Source organism: Onychostoma macrolepis, chromosome 01, assembly GCF_012432095.1.
Source record: "Onychostoma macrolepis isolate SWU-2019 chromosome 01, ASM1243209v1, whole genome shotgun sequence".
NCBI lineage: Eukaryota > Metazoa > Chordata > Actinopteri > Cypriniformes > Cyprinidae > Onychostoma > Onychostoma macrolepis.
Window position 1 is genome coordinate 10,513,092 of NC_081155.1, and position 22,136 is coordinate 10,535,227.

The 22,136-nt window shown below is 39.1% G+C and overlaps 1 pseudogene; it reads right to left on the reverse strand.

Moving 5' to 3' along the window:
- Positions 1-3,853: 3,853 nt before the first annotated feature.
- Positions 3,854-22,136, reverse strand: part of LOC131546541 (B-cell receptor CD22-like) — a 127,875-nt pseudogene continuing 109,592 nt past the window's right edge.

Below are 22,136 nucleotides of genomic sequence, written 5' to 3' on the forward strand. Positions count from 1 at the left end.
GTTAATTTTCATGAATGTGTGCTGTGCAGGCACATATGTCAACTGTTTATGAGTGTGGGAGTATTATCGAGGCATGGAGGCGTCTGCACAATCCCTTGCTTTTTTTTTCCTGCAGAAAGAACTTAAAATACATAGCCGATCCGTCATTTTTGGATGCACTTTCTGCCGTCTCATGCAGTCTCCGTGAAATTCAGCGCGTCACAACAATGAACCGGCCCACAGACAAGAAATAAATCTAGGCCTATAGAAAGCTTGAAATGTAGGCTATACTATTATACGGACCAATTAAAATAAAAACAAATATTCTTTAATTATGTAGTCTGTACGAAAAGGTGCATTTCTCTATTAATTGCACGTCCATTAGATGGCGAGTCATCGTCGGCATTCAGCAACTTCATGTTTGCAGCCAACACTGAGAAAGCACTAGTTTAGTAATAAATAATAATAAATATCTTCTTTTTCCCAGACGCATTCATAATCATTAATTTTGCAGGTGCTTTGCGGCAAGCTTTATGCGCGCACTTGTGCGCGGAATCGGCTATTATACGCAAGTATGACTAGCCTATATTAAAGGAAGGTTTAGTAGGTTATTTTAATTTAACATAAACGCGCGACTAGTTGACTAGAAGAATCTTTAGTCGGGCACAGGCCTAAGTGATCAGACTTGTGGTTTTTGCATGGTGCATAGTTAAATGGATTAAAAAAAATAAAAAATCCCATTTAAGGAACCGATCCATTCTTAAAATAAAATGCTATGACATTACGAAAAGTGCAACTGCAAATCACGTCATATTGTACTGCTTTGCATGTTATGCATGCATAATGAGTCAAATGTTTATATATATAAAGCACCTGCTAGCCCCTCCCTAGCGCCGCCCATGGAGAGAACATGTGAAACATGTTGAGAAAGAGCTGTGTAAAGATGCTCATTATGGCTGCAGGAGCGTCTGGGTGGATCTTTCAGAGATGAAGCTTTATAACTCTTTGTTTCACTTCCTCTTCCTGGATATGTGTGACACTATCTCAAATGCACAAGACCAACTCCAAAAGTCTCCAGATCCAAACAAATAACAAGCTTTAGAGTTCACTATTGTTAAATCTTTGTGAGAAAACCAGGGGCGGTGCCAAAGAATTTTGAATGCAGATGCTGAGGGGGTGCTAGATCATTGACAGGGGGAGCTGGGCAATCAATAGTAAATACGACCAAAACAGGTTATTATTTTTCATATGAATAATAAAATCACCCAGTCAATTTTGTAACATTTTATTACATGGTTATTTGACACCTAACATTTTTTAGGCCGTTCACTCTGACGTTAATTTTCATGAATGTGTGCTGTGCAGGCACATATGTCAACTGTTTATGAGTGTGGGAGTATTATCGAGGCATGGAGGCGTCTGCACAATCCCTTGCTTTTTTTTTCCTGCAGAAAGAACTTAAAATACATAGCCGATCCGTCATTTTTGGATGCACTTTCTGCCGTCTCATGCAGTCTCCGTGAAATTCAGCGCGTCACAACAATGAACCGGCCCACAGACAAGAAATAAATCTAGGCCTATAGAAAGCTTGAAATGTAGGCTATACTATTATACGGACCAATTAAAATAAAAACAAATATTCTTTAATTATGTAGTCTGTACGAAAAGGTGCATTTCTCTATTAATTGCACGTCCATTAGATGGCGAGTCATCGTCGGCATTCAGCAACTTCATGTTTGCAGCCAACACTGAGAAAGCACTAGTTTAGTAATAAATAATAATAAATATCTTCTTTTTCCCAGACGCATTCATAATCATTAATTTTGCAGGTGCTTTGCGGCAAGCTTTATGCGCGCACTTGTGCGCGGAATCGGCTATTATACGCAAGTATGACTAGCCTATATTAAAGGAAGGTTTAGTAGGTTATTTTAATTTAACATAAACGCGCGACTAGTTGACTAGAAGAATCTTTAGTCGGGCACAGGCCTAAGTGATCAGACTTGTGGTTTTGCATGGTGCATAGTTAAATGGATTAAAAAATAAAAATCCCATTTAACTGTTACATATTTCTCAATCTTTGTATAAAATGAGATGTCAAACTTAACAAAAGCATATCACCATAATAACGCTTTGGAAAGTGGAGTAAATGATGACCAAACGATGTAGATGTGGTTACTCTAAAAATTCAAAATACCAGAGGTAAAAATGAATCCTTGTGATTTAAGATCGAATATAAGCTGTTTGAAACTCACTTATAAACTGATCAAATAAAACACAATGTCAATATCACACACTGGTACTTGATATTACAAAGAAGTGCAGGTATCTTGTGGAAACTTTGGGCCGGGGACAATGAGTCTCAATTCAATTTGCATTAGAGCATCATTGAATACACTGTTAACCCTTGCTGTAGAAAAATGGCCAAATTCTGAGAGTAACATACCGTTTTCTATAAAAACAGAAAAATATTGTAGAAAACAACACAGTAAAACCTCCAGTGTTAAATCAACACTCCCAGTGTATATATAATCCACACACAGAGTGTTAAAAAAGTAACACTGAAGCAGTGTTAAAGTTAATGAGATAATTAAGTGACTAATTAAATGATGATTGTGCATTAGTGATGAACACCTGCTGTTATTGAGAATTACAGAGGATCAGATGTTGATGTTTTATTGGTTAAAATGATACCACCATCATGTAGATCAGTGTTTGCTTTAGTTGGGCTCTTGACCCTTGACTCCTGTGTTAGATCTCTCTGTAGCAATGCATGTGCTGTTGTAAAGCGGAGAGATCAGTGCTGTGCAGTGAGCAACTGTTAGTTGTTTTCATATGATGAGGTAATCATCAGGTGCTTACCTGTTTGCATCCAATATACAACCTTTTTCATTTTTTTGATTTATGTTCTGCTTTTGAATAAACAACTCTGTGAAACCACAGTGCGCAATGAATTTACTGCTGTAGCAGTTATAGAGAAAGAATTTTAAATCTAATGCATTTAAATATTTAAACTCCAGTCCTACTCAGACACACACAGACATCAAGAACCAGCGTATGAATCTCAACAATGGTGACAATCAACAAAATGCTCCATGCTGCAATGCATGCTGGGTAACACCATAGTAAAACAACTCCCATCATGCACTGCAACATGAATACTGTCACCACTGTTGAGGATCGTATGATAAGTGTTCATGTCTAAAAGCCTGAGCAATATAATTCTTAACTTTTTCCAATATTTAATATTACGATGGCATTTGTTTAATAGTAAATTCCTGCAGTTCTGTAACAGCTACAGCAGGTTTGGTCCAGAAGACTGATGTGAGCTGATGATTATGAGGATATTTTACAGTACAGGACAGTTTCACTGTTGATCCCTTTAATGCACAAATATATGAAGGGCTGTAACTCACTCCCCAATCCTGCTGGCCAACATCCCCTGAAACACAAAACACAGAAATGAGAAAGATAATTAGGCTTTCAAACACATGAATCTTTCATTTTCTTCTTGATTTCAGCTGATGCCTAACTTTACGAACTCTATTCAAGAGAAATAATTCAACTTTTGATGATATTCTAATTATATGACCAGCACCTGTATGTCCCTGAACTATCCACCTCTGTCTGTAATATATCTGCTTGTTTTACACTCTTTGGCCACCAGGTGGTATTGTGAGCAAATGAAGGCTCCAGAAATTAACCCTTTTGTGAACCACTTGGCTGAAAAGCTTAAAGCTTCGAGGCTTCATTTCACCATCACTACCTGGAGGATCTCTGGAGGACCCCCTGTTGGCCCGCAGCCCCTGATTGAGAAGCACTGGTTAAAAGAGCTTCACTTGTAAGTAAAGGATCAACAACATTGATCAAACCACCATTCACCAAACACACAATATACTTTATTTTAATTATTGTTCACACAATCCGTTTAACACATTTTTAACTCTTTTAAACGCAGTACAAACACGTCTGTCTGTGAATGGTCACAGATAAGAAATGATAAGAACAGCAGCATGACGGGAAGTTAAACTGCTGCTGAACTGCTGAACTATTAATGAATAACACACCAAAAATGAACACCAGCCTTCCTCTTTCTCAGAGAAGTGTCTGCGCCTCTTCTCAACAAGTCAGTTCACCTTTAGAAATAGGTATAGAGTTTCAGACAACTCAAGAAGAGCTCAAAAAGAACATGAAAGCATTCTTTAAAAGCAAATAAATACAGCATCCAATTCACTATTGTTAAAGATTTGTGTGAGAGTATGTGAAACGTTTGCTTTGAGAAAAATGAACATTTAATTGCAAAGATTACACACATTTCAACACAAACATCAACACAAATTAAAAATGAAAATTCACCCTATTTATTTTCTTAATGCATCTTACTGTGATCGGTCCATCCATATGATCCACCTATCCGATGTATAAAATAAAGTCTTGTTTGTTAAGCACAATCGCTTTTTAGTCTCAACTATTTCATGCCGCCTTTAATGTAGGAAAATGTAGGAGTGTGTTCAGTGATGTGATCACATGCTACAATTCTTCATGCAACTTTGATGCTGCTGTAGATCACAGAGGAATCATCCACCATTTCAGCATTTGATCTGTTCGGTAAGAATAAAAAAGACAAAAGATGAACCAGATGAATAAAACCTTGTTTCTCTAAGTTACCTGTGCCTCATTCTTCTTAAGAAAGCTGGAGAGTTTATGTGTTTGTTCACATCTTTAACACTATTGATGCTAGACTTGGTGAAGTGCGTCTCACCCGGCAGAAACAGTGTTTCCATTCTGACATCCGGCCTCCGCGGTCGTGTTCCCGGTGTTTCTGTGGTGCTGGACGCTGGCGTACTCAACCTCATCTTCATCTCCAGCTCTCTGGGGTTTTCTGGGTCTGCTGTGAGTGACGCTGGAGTACACTAAGTCATCCGCATCGGCTGTTTTTGAAGGTTTCGTGCTTGTCTGATCCGTCACAGCTGTGCTGTTATTTTCCTGAATAAACACACACAGACCGGATGATCCCACTGTGATCACAATTACATGAAAACGTGCTGAAATAGATGCTGCTCTGGACTTGCCTGTTTTGAAAGGCCACTTCCGACCCCAGCGTCTCCTGTTTTCCTGCTGGAGAGAAGAAAAATGAAACACAGCGTCCATGTCATGGAAAGCAAAGACTAGCTATAACTGATGTGGCGTAGAAACAGTTTTCACTCAGACATTTCTAGTAACAGTTTCAAAGAAACAGCAAGTAACATGTTGACTTAAATGTGAAATTTGAGAGACAAAAAAACGTATTTTCGTGTAAAATATAGCTACTCTCAAACTAGTCAACAGCTACTCAAACACTATGTAGATCAGGCAAATTGATACTTTTATTTATGCATTGATTTGATTAATTTGATCAAAAGTGATAAAACAAACATAAGAAGACATTTATAATGTTACAAAAGATTTATATTTCAAATAAATGCTGTTCTTTTAAGCGTTCAATTCATCAAAGAATCCTGAAAAAAAAAAAAATATGGAAAAACTGTATTTGTTCTTGTGCTGTCCTGAAAATCCTGTAGCTAATGTGTTTCTTGTTGAAAAGTGACCAGTCTTCTGAAAAATGCTTGTCATTTTCTCGTTATGCTATATTTCCACTAAATCTTGGAATTAATCTTTTTGTCAACTTGTTTTCTGTCATTTTTAGCACAGGTTTTGTATTTCATTTCGGAACTGACTGATCATAGGCCTCATTGATGAGCTTATGCACCTCAGTTAGCATAATTAGTCAATATTATCTTAAAAATCAAATATTTGGTAATAATATAGCATAATGAGAATTGTCTAAGCTTTTTTTTTTTTTTTTTGTAGACCAATAATTTGTTCCAAATTCAAGAGTTGTTTATACCCTGTGTAAGCAAAGTCAGTAAGGTTAAGTCCAGTACGATTAACATTAACTAGCATTTTTACCGGAAAAAGAGAATACTCTCCAGGTTAAAAGTGTCATAAAAGTAGTTAATATATGACTTGTGTGCTGTACATTTTACATAAGGCACATAATATATAGATCTTCTGAAGTCTTATGACAGCTTAGTGTGAGGAGCGTAAAGAAAATGTAATTATATGGTATTGTTCAAAATGCAAGATGAAGAATGAGATTGTTTTCTACATGATGAATGAGTTAAATATCTGTTTATTCACCTCACATAGCTATTGTATAGTTTGGATTATAGCACACAAGTCACATAAACCACTTTTATGAGGTTTTATGGTGTTTTTCAGGTTTTTCCACAGCAAAAACGACAGCAGTTTTTTCTTACCTGATGATTTTTATTACTACAATAATAATGCAGATGCAGATGAGCGTTGCCCCGATTCCAGCAGCTGCATACAGAACGGTTTTCTGGCGACCTGAGTGAAGAAAAAACATGATTTCACATGATGCCCGTGACACCAGCAGAGTTCAGTGAGAGCCTACAGTATCATATTAATACCTGCAGATGTTACAGACACAGACGCTGATCTCTGAGATCCATGTTGATTCTGAGCCTCACAATAGTAGCGTCCACTGTGACTGGAGTTAAAGCTGGAGATGATGAAACTCTGTCCAGATCCAACAGCTGAGGTTTGATTCTCCTTAAACCAGCTGAAGTTCAGAGCAGGAGGGTTTGAGTCACTGCTGCAGCTCAGAGTCACTGAATCTCCCTCCACTATTTCACCAGACGGACTGATGGACACCGAGACGCTCTTTGGAGGATCTGAAAAATATAAACATTACATCTCACAGTGCATCATTTGATCAGTCTGGACTGAATGTTGCTGATATGAAGATCAAGTCTTGACGTACATCTAACACTGAGAGTGCGGGCAGGAGACGACAGATGTTTCTGATCTCTCACTGCACAGCTGTAGTTTCCCGTATCATCACTGCTGACCGACCGCAGCAACAGCTGATTCGAGCCGATCGATTCTGATACACGCTTGCTGTTTTTATACCAGGTAAAGTCTGTTTTATCTGAGAGGTCACAGGTGGTTTTACAAAATAAAACAGGTGATTCTCCCTCAACGACCTCTTCAGGAATCTCCACTCTGAGCTCTGAAATCATGGAGAAAACATGTTTTATATTTACATGAAAGAACAGAGTAAAATCTGTCAGTGTAACATTAGTTTGACTCTACCTGCCACATTGAGTTCAATCCCAGGATAACCAAGATATCTTTCTTTTTTTATATCTGTCAGGATTCTGATGCAGTACTGTGCTTCATCCTCATGCTTCACATTACTGAGACTGAGAATGAGTGTTTGGTCTTTCTGGAGGAACTGAACTCTGCCGCTGTAATCTGGATGATTCAACAGATTGACGGGTTCTTCACCTTTATTTGGGTTTACAGTCCAGAATATCTCTGTCACAGTGAGACGATCTGGGTGTTTATAACTGCCTGATAAATTTATTGTTGAACCCTTTAGAGCACATTTCTTCATATTTAAGTACTGAACATTCCATTCCTGGCTGAAAATGACTGGAAAATATAAAACAGGTAAATACAGGTTTTGAAATACAACAGTAACACACACAGTAAAAAAATAAAAAAAAACAGTGATAAATCAACACTCCCAGTGTATATATAATCCACACTCAGAGTGTTAAAAAAGTAACACTGAAGCAGTGTTAAAGTTAATGAGATAATTAGTTTAGTAATTGAGTGATGATTGAGCATTAATGAAGAACACCTGCTGTTAACAAACTGAATCACTGAAAGAAAGAGAAAAAAAAGAGACAAGACGAGCAGAAATACAAGAACTACAACTGACTTCAGCCACAGCCTTAGATGAAATCAACACAAGATAAAAGACATTAAATCACTCTGATTTCATTCAGAGTGCTGTCATTGATTGATTTAATACTTAATTTTGTTCACATGAAATATAAAGCTTAATCAAACAGTTTTCAAAATAGTCTAAAAGACTTTTAAAAGTAAATCAGCACTAAAAGCTTAAAACTGCATTATCATACTGACATCAAGAATCAGCTTATGGAACTTCCGGTTATGGAGTGGTACTGAGAAGACGCGAGTTAACGACCCTCTTATAATTTTGAATATAAATCCTTCAAGCTCACTTAAAATTTTTATACATCTTTTGTTATTTATTGCACAAAAGTCTAACAACCGAAATGGCGCCAAAAAAGAAGAACAGAACTCAAGAAAAAGTGAATAACGAGGCTCAAGAGATGTCGCAGGATTCTGACTATGCATACGGACTAAAGGAGGTAGAGGAAGATGATGACAGCGAATCTACTAAAGGAACCGAGTTGAACCCCAGCAATGCAGATGTGTTACAAGCCATTAAAGAAATGGACAAACGAGTTACGAGTAAAATTGACAATGTTATGTCAGCGGTCAAAGAGGTAAAGGAACGCGTGAAGGAGGCCGAGGAACGCATTTCTGGAGCGGAAGATGAAATCGTTCATCTTAGTGCTCGTGCAAACTCCCTTGAATCACAAGTTAAAAAACTGACAGAAAAGGTTGACGACATGGAAAACAGAAACAGACGGAACAACCTGAGGCTGGTGGGTTTACCGGAAAAAGAAGAAGGAAGCGATGCATGTGCGTTTTTAGAGGCCTGAATTCCAAAAATATTGGAAATGGATTCGAATACATCGGTAGTTTTGGAACGCGCACATACACTCATAAAACAAATGTGTTAAAAACAACACAACCTGTGTTATACTTTAACTCACCTGTGTCAAGCTAAGGACAACACATTTTGTGTTCATTTCAACTTAACCAGTATGTTATTCTTCTTAACACAGGTTGATATTCTTAAAATATTTAACACACTAATGTGTCATAATGGCACAAATATGACACAAATTGTGTGATTTATGACACATTAGTGTGTTAAAAAAACAGATGTGTTAAAAACAACACAACCTGTGTTATATATTAACACACCTGTGTGTCAAGTTAGGGACAACACATTTTGTGTTAATTCAACTTTAACACAACCAGTGTGTTATTCTTTTTAACACAGGCAGTGTGTTAAAATATTTAACTGTTTTCAGCATCAAATAGCCAGCATCACCTGATCACACTTCCTCTTGGGGTGTCTTTGCTATAATAATCTGCTCTGCAAACAGAATTATAGCAGAAAGAAAGAAACATAATATAAATTTAAGGGTCGAGAGCCCAACCAGAGCAAACACTGACCACAGTGATGGTGATGGTGAAGTTTTGTCAAATGAAACCAACATCTAAACCTTTGTTAATTCTCATTAAGAACTTTTGTATGACAGAAATAAAGTCTAACTGGTTAGTAATACTGTAAGTGAAGCTGGTTATGCTGTTTGTGGAGTTATTTAATCTTCCTCTGCTGAAATCTTGAGAGATTTAATGTGTTTTATTTCAGTTGATTTCATCTGAGGCTGTGACTAAGTCAGTTGCTGTTGTTGTGTTTCTGTTCGCCATTCTCATTAAGTTCAACTCTGCTTCAGTGTTACTTTAACACTCTGTATTGTGGGACCAAACACACTCTGAGCAGTGTTAATCCCTGAAGGTCCTCCAAATAACGTCCCCCAACCCTTTAAAGAGCTCCACATCATGAGCATCTCGGGAAACGTTCTGGGAACGTCATTGACACCAGCAGGACGCTCTGATAATGCTCTGGGAACATTACATTTCTAGCGGGGAAATCCATATACCTGACATGAGTGCATTCACATCATCCACCAATGAAAAATAGAGGCGTGAATTTGGTTAACAGCTTGTGGAGTGATGTAGGCAGCAATGTGATTGGATGATAGTTAACAAATATTGTGTTGGACACACTGTGTTGTTTCTCTCTCTCTCTCTTTCTTTTTACACATGGCCAGCTTAAAATTACACAAAATGTGTTAAAATGGCCATAACACAAAAAATGTGTTATTATTTAACACATCTTTTTTGAGAGTGTAGAGTGGGCCCACAACAAAATAAGGATGTTCGGAACACAAAACGGGATGCCAGTGCACCACCAAGAACACTAATAATGAAGTTCCTAAACTTCAAACAAAAAGAACAGGTGCTTAGAGTGGCCAGGTCCAAGGGGGTTATTGCATACAAGGAACACGCTCTTCGCTTTCATCCAGATGAATCACAGGAAACAAAGAGCTTACGATGGAGTGAGACAGAAGCTGCGAGAGAGAGGAATCGGTAAACACAGGATCATATACCCCGCTCGTCTGCTTCTTACTCACCAGGAGAACTCAAGGGTGTTTGACACACCGGAGGCGGTCGAAAGCTTCATTGAAGGATTAGAGACAGAATAAAGGTGGGCTCAATCCAGCTAGACTATTAAAATCCTGAATGTAGGTTTAAAATAACCATAAACTATTCCTTTTGTTGTGGAAACTCGATAGTGAATCGAGACCAATTTGAAAATAAGTATGTTCAGATATTATTGTTCTCTGAAAATCTGAAAAAGAGTGTTTATAGTTTAATATAATATGTGAGAGTATGTTACAAATAGGGTTGTGATGATAAATATAGACGCAGAAGTACCTGATAGTTCCTCACGGGTGTGTGGACCAATCAGCGCCATATACAGAGTGTAAGGGTGGGATCAAACGCAGTAGTATGGACGCTACTAGGGAAATTGGGGCTGTTGTTGAATGTTCTTTAAGTGTGTTGTTCATGATTGTTTATAGTTTTATTTTTCGCTTCTCAGTATTTAAGATAGTTGAGTTTGTAAAAGGCAAAATACCTCTTAATAGGAAATGTAAAAGATCATGGGGGAAACAGGGAATGTGAAATCTGTAACCTGGAATTGCAGAGGATTGGGCAATATTAAAAAAATAAAGCAGGTAATGGATAGGATCAAACAATTACAAGCACAAGTAGTTTTTCTTCAGGAAACGCACATGGTAAAAAGTGAGACAATTAGGATTCGTCGGAGATGGCAAGGGCAAGTTTTTGCTGCTTTTCACACTTCTAATGCGAGAGGAGTAATGACTTTAATTCATAAATCAATCCCAATACAGGTTCAGAGAGTAACTAAGGATACACTAGGAAGATACATTGTCTTACAATGTACCTTTTTTTCAGAAAAGATCAATTTAATTAACATTTATGGTCCAAATGATGACAATTAAAACATTTTTTAATGATTTGTTTTTGTTAATTGCTAATTTGCCTGGATACTATCTTATGGCAGGGGATATGAATTGTGTGTTAGATCCTACTAAAGATCGTTCAACAGGGATTGATAAAACACATACTAAAGCCAGGAAGGTGATACAGGAATTTATGAAAGATCTTAATTTATTAGATGTTTGGAGTGATCTTAATCCTGCAGCGATATCATATTCCTGTTATTCTGGTATGCATCAAACATACTCACGTATTGATTATTACCTAATTTCTGCACAATTGCTTAACAATATAACGGGTTGTAGTTATCACAGTATAGTCATCTCTGACCATGCAGCGGTATCTTTATCATACAAAACTACAAAATTCATAAAAAAATCTAAATCCCCCTAAATGGCGTTTTCAGATAGGATGGCTCCATGACCCAGAGTTTGTAGAATATATGGGCAAACAAATTGATTTGTTTTTTGAAATTAATAAATCTGAAACATCTGCTTGTATTAGATGGGAAGCATTCAAAGCTTTTATTCGAGGACATATAATTGGGTTTTGCAGTTCAAAAGCTAGGAAGTCTAGACAAGAAATGAAACAATTTTCCATAAATTTTCCACAATTTTCCATAAAACTTCAGATATAGTGGAAGCAAAAGAGAAATTATTATTACTCAGGTCTCGATATAATGAATTGTCAGCAAGTAGAGTAGCTTCAAAAGTTTTAAGGTTGAAACTAAATTTTTATGAATATGGAGACAAAACAGGACGGTTGCTTGCTTGGCAAATTCGACAACAACAAACGGAGCGTACTATCACAATAATTGAGAGTTCAACTGGAAATATACCCAGTCAACACGTGAGATCACGCGATGATCACAGTGACATCACACCATTCTCATACGGTGATCCTCATGTGAACTCATTGTGAACTCAAAATCTTGAGCTGGGGGTATTAGACATCTACAGAAGCGCATATAGCATAGATTGAAACATAATCAACATCTGATCAAGTTCATTTATTTTTTTTTACATATTTTTTTTCATTAACTAACATGTCTAAACAAACCCACAGTTATAGCAGCTAAAGTAATTGCAATGTTTTAAGTCAAGGGTCAAGAGCCCAACTAAAGCAAACACTGACCTCGATAATGGTAATTCAAACAAAACTAAAGCATCAACATCTAAAGTCAGTCTGGTTAGTAACGTGTGAAGCAGGTGATGCTGTTTGTGGAGTTGTTTAATCATCCTCTGCTGAGATCTTGAGAGATTTAATGTCTTCTTTTATCTTGTGTTGATTTCATCGAAGGCTGTGGCTGAAGTCAGTTGTAGATCTTGTTTTTCTGCTCGTCTCGTCAATTCTTTTCTGTTCTTCTTTCTCTTTATTTCAGTGGTTCAGTTTGTTAACAGCAGGTGTTCTTCATTAATGTTCAATCATCACTCAATTCCTAAACTAATTATCTCATAACACTGCTTCAGTGACCCCAGGTTTCACAGACAATGCTTAAGCCTAGTCCCAGACTAAAGTGTAAATCTGAGCTGTTTTAACTGAAAGAAACTTGCACTGACTGATCTTAAAATATATCAGTGCCTTTGTTTTGTCTCAAGATGCACACCAGTTATGTTTTTTCTAAGGCATGTTAATAAAAATTACTCCTAATTGAACAATGGCCTAATCCTGGTTTAGTCTAAACCCTGTCTGTGAAACTGGGCCTGAGAGTGGATTATATAAACACTGGGAGTGTTAATTTAACACTGGGGGTTTTACTGTGCAGAAGCAGTTCTAAAGTATGATATGCTCTACCTTAGATCTTCTACTCTGTAGTTTTTGTTAAAACATCTCTTTTGTTTTACTTATGCAGCCTCATCCTCTCTATATCCCAAACCTTCTAACATGCTGCCCAGTGAATAATAAAAACTGTTACATGAACACAAAAATGGCACCACTAGCCAGTGCGTAATTTGACCTGTCACTCGGTGTAATGCACAGGACTGAGGGTGTGTGTGTAGTTTTGAAGAACTGAAGAGCTACAGTATGTGCGCAACACATTCCTGCCATTCACATCAAACCGACATTAAACACAGAAATACAGACAAAAATACAGAACGACAGTCATGGGTTTCTTCATATGCGTGAACATAAGATTTTGAGACTCACCAGAAATCATGAGCAGAGAAATCAAAGAGAAAAGGCTGAACATTCTGGAAGACATCAGGAAGACTGTTAACATGACACTAATGTACTGCAGACTTAAGTGTATATTCAACTTTGTATATTTAAATGTAATATTTTATAATCTAACTATACCGAAACTGCAGAAAAACATGTATTTGCGTTGTAAAAATATAGTTGTCCCTACCTTGCTTGAATCTGCAGAGTTTGAGTGTCATGTATCAATGACAGTTGATGTACTGTATGCAATGTTTAACTATTATCAGACATCCTGTCTCTCCTCACTTCCTCTGTCTGAGTGTGAGACGCTCCTCCTTCAGTCACAGGACACTAGAGCGTATCTCAACACAGATCCTCAACCAGCCCTGATGAGAATGTCTGAATCAATCAAACCTCATTGCATCTGCACTGATGCATTAAATCAGACAGACGAGAGCTGAACTGAAGAGCTTTTTACATGGAAGTTCACCGAAAAACTATGGAAACTCAAGTCAATGTGACATTCACATGGCACTGGAGAAAATAGCTCCCCTTCCTCTTCTTCTTTCTTTTTACAGTTATGCTGATGTTGCAAGAGCCATGAGAAAAGTGCAACATGCACACGTGAGAAATGGCTTATTAACAGCACTGACTTCCTCTAAAACAGTGATCAACACTCATTCAACAAATAACCCAGTTATTTCATATAAATATAGAGTAAAGAGCAAAAATCAGGAGGATTTAATAATTGATAATTCACTGTTAATCTTATACCTATATTATAATTCAAATAAAAATGAGTGAATGTGGTTAACTGTGAGGCCGCTTTCACAATGCAAAGACATTTCGCAAAGACGACTTACACAAGTTGTTTATGGGGTTGATCTCAACTTGAAACATGTGATTGTAAGTTCACAACCCAGTCAACAATTTGATCTCACAGTGATGTCACTATGAGCTCACAGGATACTCGTGATGAGGTCACAATGTGAGGTAACAGTGAGCTAAAAGTGTAACCTCACAGCGTCCTCACTGTGTGCTCATACTAATGTGAGGTCAAAGTGCACTCACTGCACAGAGACTAGGTACCCAGCATGCATTGCAGCATGAAGCTTTTGATTGTCACCATTGTTGAGATGCATACACTCTCACTTAAACACAAATAGAAACATCAAGAATCGGAGTAGTTAATACTTTTTGTGTCTTTTGCTTTTATAATTCTTTCATAATTCTTTGATTATGAAAGTGACGTGACAAATTTGTGCTCTGCAATTAACCCATCCAAAGTGCAGTGGGCAGCCATTTATGCTGTGGCGCCCAGGGAGCAGTTGGGGGTTCGGTGCCTTGCTCAAGGGCACCTCAGTCGTGGTATTGAGGGTGGAGAGAGCACTGGACATTCACTACCCCCACCTACAATGCCTGCCGGCCCGATACTCGAACCCACAACCTTTGGATTATGAGTCTGACGCCTAACCATTAGGCCACGACTTCCCAAAACCAAGACCGCATATTGAATCTAGGTGATGACGGTGGTGTTGTTATCATCAGTAACAAACCAATATCACCTGTTTGCAGTCTCTTTTGGTTTTCCTTGCCATAACAAACGTGCTTTACAAACACAGCTACAGCAGCCCCAAAATGTATAATGTAATAAAGTCAAGGGTCAAGAGCCCAACTAAAGCAAACACTACCGCCACGATGGTAACGTCAAACAAAACAATAAAACATCATCTAAAGCTCTGTTCATTCTCCATAAGCGCTTTTGTAGATGTCTGACAGAAATAAAGTCAGTCTGGTTAATAATGAGTGAAGCTCGTGATTTGTTTATTTCAGTTGATTTCATCTAAGTCTGTGTCTGGAAGTCAGTTGTATATTTGGAGAAGGTTCTTATAACAGAAATCTGTTAGCTGGGCGTGCACTCGTGACCTCATCATGTGAAAGCACTGTGATATCTCTGTAATAGTGTTGAGAAACAGGAAGTAGAATGTACCCCGGTGACTGATATTTGAACTGCCTCCTCTCAACCTGCTCAAAATTTTGAATTCACAATGAGTTCACATATTACTCACACTGTGAGTATCACCGTATGAGAATGGTGTGATGTCACTGTGATCACCGCGTGACCTCACGTGTTGACTGGGAATGTTCTAAACACAAGGAACTGAGGTGAAACATAGCATTTTTCTTACAGGTAAGAACCAAGAAACCAGTCAACAATTTGATCTCACAGTGATGTCACCATGATCTCACAGGATACTCGTGATGAGGTCACAATGTGAGGTAACAGTGAGCAATCAGTGAATCAGTGATTGCTGAATCAGCAACGGTAATCAGTGTTTGATTAGGGTTAGCACTGAACTTTGCAGGAGAGTCGCTCGCCAGGAACAGGAGTGGGCACCCCTGCTTTACATGATGACCTACTGTAAACATGTCATGTTAACCTTTAACAAGAAATGCTGTTGCAATCCTGCTGAAACCCTGCCTTACAAAACTGGGAGGGCAGCTATAAGAGCAGCAAACCAGCTTAGAAAGATTTTACCCCTTTTTCAGCAGGGAACGAGACTATTTGTTACTATTTGTCAAATAACACATTTTGTCAACGAAAGACTGTAAGACTGAGTTATTATTTAAAGTCTAGATTTTTGAGGCCACAGCGGACCGTACTGAGACCACACTCTGCTGGTCACACAGCCCAGATAGCAACATATTGTCAGCCCAGATCCGGCCCACATCTGGGCACATGTGGAATGATGATCTGGCCCACATGTAACGTGGAATGATGGCACTTGGGTGGACTGCTCCTGTTTGCCAGATCTGGGCCAAAAGTAGGCCATAGCAATGCCACATGTCAGCTAAGAGCAAAGAAATAAACCACACTGGACCAGATTTTCTGAGCCACAAAATCTTCATATATTATTTACAGAAAGTAAAATTACTAATGTCACATAGAATTTAGGATGGATAGTATGCACATTGAAACGCAGACACTGCTCCGAAGTGTGATTCGAAACACCCATGTCACGTGACTATGGTGAAACAAAGCATCGGGGCGTTTCACAAGTGTTTTGAGACGCTTTTTTTGGCTGCTGCAACTGTGTGTTTGTAAATGAGATCAGTGACTATCTCCTTATCTTGACGGTGATGACGGAATCATAACAATAAAAGCATTTAATAACTTTAAAAACAAAACACTGTTACAACTACTGATGAAATTTTAATGTTATAATCGCATATCCTGAAGGTGGGAAAAGTGCATGTGCACAAAATGCTAATTTGAGCAAAAGCATCATGTGGTCATACACAGACAACAAGATATTGCATATGAATCACCGCAGTGGTTACAATCAAAACCAAAAAAGTTTGAGAATCCAGGATGTGGAATTAAGGAAGAAGCGAGTTTTGTACTATGAAGCCACCCATCATGCATTGCGCAACATGAAACTTTTTCGTTGTGATTGTCACCGTTGGTGTGATTCATATGCAAAATCTTGATGTCTGTCTTCAGGATGTGTGATTATTTTAATGTTATTAGTGCTGATACCGCGGTTTCAGAAGGTTGGTGGCTATAAGTATCAAAAGCTCTGTTTGGAAGGGATTAGTTTTACAGGAGGTAGTTAGAGAAATTTGTGTTTCACAGACGTATTTGGTGTTTTTAATCCCGTCTGAATCTGCCATGTTTGTGTCTTTCTCACCCAATCTCTGTAATAATTCTGGGGCAAATTACTTATTGTTCTTCAGCAAAATCAGTGATCCTTTGAGAAATCTAATTCTGTCCGAATGCGAATGTCTGTGATTGCCGATGATATTTTTTTTCACAATGCGTTTCCTTGTGTGTTTTGGCCAACGTTAATTACCATAGGCCAACGTCTTACCACACGCACGTTTGATATATTTTCAAAAAAACAATAACAATAATAAAATCAAGAGCCAGATCACGCTAACTGTTAAGACGGGCTATTGTAATATCAGCGTCAGGTAAAATTACTCATTCATTTCTGCACTCAGTTACATAATGTTTTAATTAGATATGTAAGCCAACCTTTATGAAAATTAAGCATAAAATAAAATAAAACTAAAGTAACCACACATTAACTTGGTTTTGCTATACTAGCCATATAGCTTCACTATGGTATTTGTAGTAAAACTGATTATACTAATGGTAATCAACCCGAATGATCTCTGAAATGCCCAGATGTACAAAACAGACCCTCCCACCTCTGTAATAAACACAGAGATGTTAGTCCCATCCTAATTGGTACATGAAAATAGCAGACGTCAGGTGATAAAAATCAAAACTCAAACATAGTTTAGAAAACTGGTCCCGTCCGAATAGGGCTATAGGTGAACAAAATTAAAAACGAAACACCATTACAACTACTGACAAAGTCTTAAAGTTATTAGACGCTTATTTTGTTATGACTTCGTCATCACCATCAACATAGAAAGCTAGTACCTGATCTCATTCTATTTTGGCTTTCTTTGCCACAACAACTGTGCTTTACAAACACAGAGTTTTTCTTTCGAAAAAGTTTTAGTCACCATTTTCATTTGAACATTTTCACACATTTCTTTTCATTTTCAACACACATTTAAAAAAAACAAGCAGGAATAAATAGCATAAATACACATGGTTTAAAAGAAAAATACAATATTTGCTAAAAACAAACAATTAAAACCATTGTGTGTCTTGTTTTTAAAAGTCCATTTTGTGTGTGTGTGTTAAAAGGTGTGAGTATCTCAAAAGTAAAAAGGCAATTTAAAACAAGCATCTCATTTTTTGTAATAAAATCCAAGTCCAATGTCTAAAACACAATAAAATATAACAATTAAATGACTTTAAAAGTCATCTGTTGTGCAAGACCGGGGGTGAGTCCTTATCAATCCGTCTTCACCCCGTTCTCCTGAATGAGTGAGATGCTGTTTTTGGGCTCAGCGGAGATCCCCTCTCCTCCGGCCCGCTGGCCCGCTGTTCCCGTAGCCAGAGTGGTGAGGGTGCATCTAGGGGCGGCCAGGAGCGGTGGCGGCCGGGACCCTTCCCGTGCGACCCCGGCCCCCCCGTCCGAATATCGCCATCCGGTACCCCTGCAGCATTGTTGTTACCTTTAGCTCGCATGCATGGAGGGGTACCGTAACGCGCTTCCCCACCAGCAGGTTTCTGGTGGCCCAGATGGCATCCTTAATGACGTCGAGGGTGGGCCAGAGAAAGGTGAATTCCTGTGCTGTCAAGTCCTTCAAGCTCCGGCCCACCCCAAGGATGGCGAGCTGGTACCCTAACTGAGCCCCACCCACTGGTAGGCACGGGAAAAACAGGGGGCCGGTCTTGGCCCACAGGTCTCGCGCAGCGCCGCACTCCCAGAGCAGATGTCGGACGGTCTCCGGGGACTTGCACCCGGACCGAGGGCAGATCGCGTTTTTGGCCTTGCCTCTGGAGTGCATAACCGCCCTGACCGGGAGAATCTCATGAGCCACCATCCACGATAAGTCCTTGTGCCTGTTCTGGAGAGCGGGGTGAGAAGCGTTCCTCCAAACATGTTTGGCCTCACTTAGTGTGAGGCCTGGAACTGGACTCACCGGTTCCCGGTCCTGCACAAGAGAGACGAGATGCTTGTGGTTAGTTAAAATGGTGACATAAAAGGTATTTCTTTAAAAACATTTTTATAAAACAATACTCTTTGGGCAAGTTAAAAGACACTAAAGATTTTACCCGTTGATTTAAAAACCCCAAAGTTCTTAAGTAAGACCCCATCCAAAATCGCGTCATCGCAGCCGTCTTGTTTTGGTCTGGGAGGCCTTTTCCACCGTTTTCTGATCTCTTTTTGACCACCTCCCTCTTCAGTCTTTCTCACTTGGACCCCCACAGAAAGTAAAACTCCGCCCTCTCTAGGTCCATCAGGAATTTCCTAGGTGGGGTAAAAACAGAACAAACAAGTGACATTAGAGGTAAAATAACAGATTTAAAAATTAAAACCTTGCCCTCAAACGTCAGCTGTCTCAGTCCCCAAAACCCCAGTCTTTGCCTAACTTTCCCTATCATGTCAGTCCAGTTTCCCCGTCCTCCACCCTCTTGGTCAAATTTTACTCCTAAAACCTTTAAATCATTGTCTTTAAAAGCTAAATCGAGTCCACCTGTGTCCACGTCTCCCCACGGCCCGAAGAGCTGGGCCTCGGACTTGTTCCTGTTTAACTTGTTCCTGTTAAGGCCCGACCGTACCAGTCAGTCAAGTCCATTGCTCTTCATATTGATAAAACGTCCGTAGCTAAAAGGGTTACGTCGTCCATGTATAAAACACAAGTGGCTGTCAGTCCGCCTGTCCCGGGAACGTGAAGTCCTTTGATCCATTTGTCCCTTCTCAAGATCTGTGCCAGTGGCTCAATACAAGCCACGTACAGAAGAGGAGATAACGGACACCCCTGATGGACCCCGCTGTGGATATTTACAGCCTTGGAAAGATGCCCATTTACAAGGATTTTGCTGACTATGCCCTCATACAGCAGTCCCACCCAGGTTATAAACCTCTCCGGAAACCCCATTTTTTTCCAGTATCTGAAAAAGGTACTGGTGCGAGACTCTGTCAAAAGCTTTCTCAAAATCTAAATTTAGGACTACTAGCCGAATGTTTCTGTCTCTCGCATAACAGACAGCCTAGTGCTGATTAGAGACGCCATCTGTTATCTTTCTTCCGGGCACCGCACAAGCTTGATCCGGGTGGATCACGTCCTCTAAAACAGTCGACATACGTGTCGCTAAAATCTTACTAAAAAGTTTGCAATCGAAATTTAAAAGAGTAATAGGTCGCCAGTTCTTTAAGTCAGTCTTGTCACCTTTTTTGTGAAGTAAAGTAACTATCCCTGTTCTAAAACTGTCTGGAAGTCTGTCAAGGGTCTCAAACTCTTTAAAAACCGTGAGTAAGTCATGTGCTAAAATATCCCAAAACGTCACATAAAACTCTGAGGGTAGTCCGTCTAGTCCTGGGGATTTTCCCCGCTTAAAACCTCGAAGAGCTTTCTGTATTTCTAAAATAGTAAAATCTTGGAATAAAAGCACGTGTTGACCCTCCAACTTTTTCCCCATAAAAGACAATACTTCTTTTAAAATCCCCTTTGTTGTGCTTACCTCCCTCCCTCCAGTTTTTAGAGTTGTGATTGCCCCTCCCCGTGTTATGACCCTTTTAAAAAAGTACCTGGTACATTTTTCACCTTCTTCGACATCTCTTTCTTTACTTCTTAAAATTATTCCTTTGCTTTTAACTTTAGAACAGGCTGACATTTCTTTTTTTATCTCTTTAATTTCTTCGCTAAAATCAAACCCATTATTTAAAAGATTAAAATACCTCTGTAAGCGCTTCTGCAGCCCCATCGTGCGATTTTTTCCTTTTTCTTTTTTTTCCCTCCCTATCTTGCTAAAAAACTATTTTGTCCGTCCTTTAACCATTTCCCACCATAGTGCTCGTGTCTCATAGAAGTCTTGGAGAGTTTGCCATTGGCTAAACTGCTCCCTGTAATTTCTAGCTACCTCCTCATCTTCTAACAGGGAGCAGTTTAGCTTCCACAAACCTCCACCTACCGTAACACCCACAGGAAGTGATAGAGTGCAAGACAGCATAGAGTGATCTGAAAAAAAGAGGGGGGTTAATCTAGCATCGGTTGGCGGGAAGTCACTTGTAAAAATACATTATTTAAATACTAATTTAAAATCTTTGACTAAACCTTGCAATAAAACCGATGTTTTGTCCACCCTAAAATCCTCTGTTTTAACTCAGAAAGACAGGAAAAGGACAACACAGTTAAAATCCCCTGCTACCACTAGGGGGACTCTGCCTAGCATGTGGGGCTGCAAGTCTTCTAAAAGTTCATACCTTTTTTCCGTAAAACCATATACATTAAGAACGTTAAACTCTTTTCCTAAAAAGGTCAGTTTTACTAAAATTGTCCGCCCGTCTCTCACCACTGTGCTCCCCTTTACCAAGATATGGGAGTTGTTAATTAAAATAGCAAGACCGTCATTTCTGTTAAAATTTGACCCGCTCCAAATGGAAGGGCCTTGGGTCCACATCTCCTCCCACTTCCTGTAATTTTTTAAAAAGGGTAAAACACACTCTTGCAATAAAAACACATCAGATTTAACGGTTTTTAAAAAGGATAAAATACTTTGTGCTCGCAAGTGGGATCTCACACTTCTCACATTGATGGTGGAGATAGTGAGAGTCATGAGCAGTAGGGTAAAAAGGGTATGAACTATAAAAGAAGACATATTTAAAAGAATAAAACTACAGAGGTATCATTTAAAATCAGGTTGTGTCTTGTAGCACTTGTTCCTCCTCTCCCCCAAACAATTTGGGATCTGGAGGGAAAGTGCCCAACCCCTCAGGTGCTGCAGAGGAAAAATCTTGCGGCTCCTTTGGTGTCGATGTTCTTAGCTTAATTTGCAGAAAAGAAACTTCATTTGGAGATTCGGCCGGCCACATGCGGTCTAGATCAGGGTTCCTCAAATCTTACCCAATCCACTGCAGAGTTTAGCTCCAACCCTGATCAAACTCACCTGTCTGTGATTTTCTAATGATCTTGAAGACACTGATTAGCATGTTCAGGTGTGTTTGATTAGGGTTACAGCTAAACTCTGCAGGAAAGTGGATCTCGAGGTCCAGATTTGAGGAGCCCTGGTCTAGATCTTCCAGTGGGGAACTATCTAGCCGATGCGATGCCTTCAGCCTTTTCTCCTCCGTTTCAAACAGAGGAGATCTCGCAGTCCTTTTCTGCACTTGAGCATTTGGGAGTGAACAATCAGTTTCACTACCACTGTCCTCCACACTGATTTCTGAAACTGTTTCTAGGGAGGAAGCCGTTTCCTCCTCTTTGTCCTCCATTTTGTTTCCTATGTCGTCTTGTTGGGGAGTGGCTTCCTCCCCCTGTTC